This window comes from Podarcis tiliguerta (assembly GCF_965153285.1).
Source record: "Podarcis tiliguerta genome assembly, chromosome: 3".
NCBI classification, from domain to species: domain Eukaryota; kingdom Metazoa; phylum Chordata; class Lepidosauria; order Squamata; family Lacertidae; genus Podarcis; species Podarcis tiliguerta.
The window spans coordinates 111081817-111087563 of record NC_139536.1 but is presented as its reverse complement, the minus strand read 5'-3'; positions in this window follow the sequence as shown (position 1 = coordinate 111087563).

Below are 5747 nucleotides of genomic sequence, written 5' to 3'. Positions count from 1 at the left end.
ATTCCTGTGAGGATAAAATAGAGAGGAGAGGTGTGTATGCCACCATAATAAGAATATTTAATCATTTATTATTTATACCCTGCCCATCTGGCTGGGTTTCCCCAGCCACTCTGGGCGGCTTCCAACCGAATATTAAAAACAATACAGCAACAGACATTAAAAGCTTCCCTAAACTGGGCCGCCTTCAGTTGTCTTTTAAAAGTATAATAGTCATTTATTGCCTTTACAACTGCTGGGAGGGCATTCCACAGGGCAGGAGCCACTATCAAGAAGGCCCTCTGCCTGGTTCCCTGTACCCTCACTTATTGCAGCGAGGGAACTGCCAGAAGGCCCTTGGCGTTGGACCTCAGTGTCCGGGCTGAACGATGGGGGTGGAGACGCTCCTTCAGGTATACAGGACCAAGGCCGCTTAGGGCTTTAAAGGTCAGCACCAACACTTTGAATTGTGCTCAAAAACGAACTGGGCTCCTTGCAGAAAAGATGGGGTGTAAATGTAATATAAAACTGATGAACAAGGGCAATTACAGTGATCTGAAAGAAATGTGTTGAGTGAATTATCCCCTGTGATCCTTGTGCATGTGTTTTTTAGAAGTGCAAACAGCAGCCACTTTGTGTATAGAAGGAGATCACAGCAGACAGGGAGGGAGGGTTTAACCTTTTCCTCCCCCAGATGAAAATTGCTCCTCTGTAGTTCCTAATTGAACTAAGAATAATATGAGTTTTCCTCCCAATGGTGGCTGCAATTTATGGGTTTTTTTTTAGTTTTTTAAAAAATGCATTTAACATCTCATTTGATTTGAGCCTCAGATGAACAACAATGACTGCATTATACCTTGAAAGTGTGGGTTGTTTCTAAAAACATTCCCTTGGAAAGAAGTTTTTTTTCTAAAAATGCATTGGGCCTACAATAAAGTGCATCTGTGATGGACAAATCATGGGTTAGCCTCCAGGTGACCCAGAAACCAATCAGAGCTGGGCGGAGTGTCTTCCAATCAGGAGAGAGAGTGGAGAGTTGAATGTTAGAATTAGACAGTCTAACTGTCGGATAGGGCTTGTCTGTCAGTTTTAGTTAGGGCATGGACAGTGCCTAGTTAGAGATCCATTTAGAGCCTGGTTAGAGCTGAATTATGGTCTAGCTAGGCAGGGCAACCCAGATTGTTTTTCTTAGGGGAAAGTAAAAATTGCTAGAAGGCGCTGAAAGTGTAAGACCAATAGCCATTCTAGAAGGAATCAGTCTATTTAAAGACAGGTTTAAAATGAGAATTTCAATAAAGTTTTTGGCTTATTGTTGTGAAGAGTGTGTGTTCATAACAAAGTGTTCTGCCATGAGTAGGTGGGTTATGAGCTCTTTTTGATGTGAGTGGGGATTATTATCTAAAAGAATCACAGCCAGACATTGGAGAGACCTGTCAGGAGTAAGCATGGACCAGGCTTCCTCAACCTCAGCCCTCCAGATGTTTTGAGATTACAGTTCCCTTCATCCCTGACCACTGGTCCTGCTAGCTAGGGATCATGGGAGTTGTAGGCCAAAAACATCTGGAGGGCCAAGGTTGAGGAAGCCTGGCATGGACCAATGGTATCAAATAGTATGAGAAACAGCCCTATTAGAAAAACTAACTAATAAACTGAAACTGACATGGGGACAAATAGAAGAAGACGCCTTCACCCCAGTATAGTTCCCCTTTATCACATACAGTGGTATCTTGGGTTAATAATTTAATTCGTTCCGGAGGTCCCTTCTTAACCTGAAACCATTCTTAACCTGAGGCGTGCTTTTGCTAACGGGGCCTCCTGCTGCTGCCGCGACAACGGCGCATGATTTCCATTCTCATCCTGAAGCAAAGTTCTTAACCTAGAGTAACTACTTCCTGGTTAGCGGAGTTTGTAACCCGAAGCGTCTGTAACCTGAGGCGTCTGTAACCCAAGGTACCACTGTACACAGTGCAACAAGACGACAACAAGAATCCATCAACAGCATACGAATCAATCTGGCTAATCTGATCGAAACACACACACACAGCTCTCACACAAAAGCAAATCTCACTACAGCCAACCAAAGACAACCAGCCACATGGAAGACACAAGAATTACCCACTTTGGAAGAATGGCAGATGAAGGTGATTGACTATATGGAATTGGCGGAAATGACCGGCAGAATCCGTAACCAGGGAGAAGAGTTGGTGGAGGAAGATTGGAAGAAATTTAAAGACTATTTACAGAAATATTATAAAATTAATGAATGTTAGAATGATGTTGGATTGAGGTTAATGGGTTTTTAGTAACAACGGTATGAACATGGAAAGTGGAATGTTAACAGATGAAAACTTAAAGACATAATACTAAGACCAAGATAAGGATGGGATAGAGGGAAAGGATTTGCTGAATAAATAAATTGAACTGGAATACAGAGAGGGGAGGTCCGGGAAGTAAGCAAATGCAGGATATATTATGAAAATGGAATTGTTTTTAATTGTTTTCTTTATTGTTTTTGTATTTTTTCCCTCTTTTTTCTTATGTGAAAATCTTAATAAAATATTATATATATATAAAAAACAAAGACAACCAGCCACACCCTAGGCCCACCCCAGCCTCTCTCACCACCAAGGAAATAGTAAGAGAACCAACACAAGTAACGCTGACACAAAACCCCACACATACAATAAGTAGAATACCGTGGTACCTCAGGTTACATATGCTTCAGGTTACATACGCTTCAGGTTACAGACTCCGTTAACCCAGAAATTTTACCTCGGGTTAAGAACTTTGCTTTAGGATGAGAACAGAAATTGTGTGGCGGCGGCACAGCAGCAGCAGGAGGCCCCATTAGCTAAAGTCGTGCTTCAGGTTAAAAACAGTTTCAGGTTAAGAACAGACCTCCAGAATGAATTAAATACTTAACCTGAGGTACCACTGTATCCCTATCCCACTCACCATTCCCCCTCCCTCTTTTCTTCCTAACTTAACACACTGTATGCAAAACTAACGTCTCACAACAAATGAAACTGATCTGTAATGCAACTTGAAAGAAGAGACAATGCACGTATTTTTGTAAACTAAGAAATCTTTAATTAAAAATTATTTTTTTAAAAACAAAACAAAGTGTTCTGCCTTATTGGAGTACCTGTTAAGCTATGAACCTCATCAAGTATAAATAAATGTTCTCGTTTGGTTCCCAAAATGCCTCATCCATGTGGTCACAGGCTGTTCTTCCACATAATTGCAATGCCTTGCTGCTGGTTATTAAGAAACATCACCGCAGAGAGATAATAACAGACCTCTTAAGTGTTCTGACAGGAAGAGTCAGAAGTTTTGAAACCATCTCAAAACCCTGTCACATCACATCACTCCCATCTTTACTGAGGGATGTTGTCACAACATCTCTAAGCACCTGGAGTTTTCTTCCCCATCTCTCAAGGAATGATGCCTGTGAACCCAGTTACATCCATCTGCCAGGGCTAATAACCATTGATAGACTTATTCACAAGTGTGAATTTTTCAAATCTTTTTTTGAAGAAATCCAAGGCTCCCGCGATTCCTATCCATGTAAGAGGGCTTTGTATGAGACTAACAGGATTCACAGATGCTCAAAGGTTTTGGGTGGGTGTGCTAAAGATATAATATGCATAAAATGCTATGTTTGAATGCACTGTATTTGAAATACTATCAACGTGGGAGATTTACCTAACAATGCATATCTGTGAGAGTTGGTAAATGAAGGAGTTAAGGTCCACAGAGCTGTTATTTTCTAGAGAAAGCTCAGCTAGGTCAAACCCTCTCACCTTTGGAGAGAGAGAAAGCAAGGGCTGTTTCCTTTTTTAAAAAAACAAAACAAAAACATCTTTATTGGTTTAAAATACAATCTTACAATAAAGGTAAATACTACAAAGTTAAGCACAGAAAAGAAAAGAAGAAAAAAGAAAAGAGAAAAAAAATTCTGCACATCCAAAAATACAAAAAGTTTAAAAGTAACAAGAAGAAAAAAACAACAATTTAAAATACCAGATATTTCTACAATATCATATCTTATCCAATAAAGTCTTCTGTGAAAAGCTTCCAATCCTTCTCATTACGCTTTTTCTATTGTCTTGATTTTATCACGCAGTTTATTTCTTTTTTCATATATACGTCTAGGATGTTTATTCTATTTATTTATTATACATAAATATCATTCAATTCTGCTAGGATGGTCTCATTTTTACAATATAGTCTTATATATTCCTGAAATATTTTCCATTCTCCGTATACTTTTTGATTTAAGGTTCCCCTGACTTTTCCACTCAGCTTTGCTAATTGGAAATACTCTATCAGGGCATTTTCCTGTTCCTTTCTGTCTCTTCTTTTTGAAGAGGTTGGTTGTCTGGTTGAACGTTGAGTGATCGGTTTGCAAATAAAATGGAGGACACTTCCATTTGAATGCTATATCTGCATTTTAGGTCCCCATACTTCCTGTTTCTACTTGCATATAAGGAAAATGTACTGTTAGAAGCAGACTAATTATTATTATTATTATTATTATTATTATTATTATTATTTATTTATACCCCGCCCTCCCCAGCCAAGGCCGGGCTCAGAGCGGCTTACAAGCAATAATAAAAACAAGATGAATGATTACAACTTAAAAACAAAAGTAAAATACAACATTAAAATAATGGAACATTAAAATATTAAAATGTAGCCTCATCGCAGGAGGAGAAGGAAAAGAAAAAAGAAAGAGAGGGAGGGAGGGAATCAAATTGGCTCCAAGCCAAAGGCCAGGCGGAACAACTCTGTCTTACAGGCCCTGCGGAAAGAAATCAGATCCTGCAGGGCCCTGGTCTCATGAGGCAGAGCGTTCCACCAGGCCGGAGCCAGTGCTGAAAAGGCCCTGGCTCTGGTTGAAGCCAATCTGACTTCCTTAGGGCCCGGGACCACTAGGGTGTTGTTATTTATGGACCTTGAGGCTCTCCGTGGGGCATACCAGGAGAGGCGGTCCCGTAGGTACGAGGGTCCTAGGCCGTGAAGGGCTTTAAAGGTCAAAAGCAGCACCTTAAATCTGACCCTGTACTCCACCGGGAGCCAGTGCAGCTTGAAAAGCACTGGGTGAATATGCTCCCATGGCAGAGACCCCGTGAGGAGCCTCGCTGCAGCATTCTGTACCCGCTGGAGTTTCTGGGACAGCTTCAAGTGCAGCCCTGCGTAGAGCAAATTACAGTAGTCAAGCCTGGAGATGACCGTTGCATGGATCACTGTGGGGCTGGGATTCCAGACTTCAGTATTTTGTAACCAAGAATGCTGCTAGGTGTATCTGGGAAAGATTTACCAAGCACTTTGGACCCCTTGGTCATGAATGTATTGATATCTGGAATAGTGTCTGGGCAAGGTATTGGGAGGGAAATGCTGGGCATCTATTGGTTCATGAATTGATTTTTTTAATCAATTAATTTTTCTAATAGAAAAATGGATGAAGCATCCTTCCCCAAATGGTGCCCACTAATCCTATCAACCCTAGCAATTCCTGGAGGGAATCAGGTTGAGGAAGGCTGGAATAAGCTGGGATAAATTTATGAAGAAATTCATAAAAAGAGAGGATTTTCAACAAGCAAGCAATGCAGCAGGCAAACGGACATGCGTTTACTGTTTATTAAAATATGCCCTATGGCTTGGTAGAAGTCTATTTTTGTAACCTTGTTCTTTTCTCTAAGATAGCTCTGTTTAATTTGCTTGCTGCTTTTAAAAACAAAATTAAGTAAAATAATAAGAATAGTAAA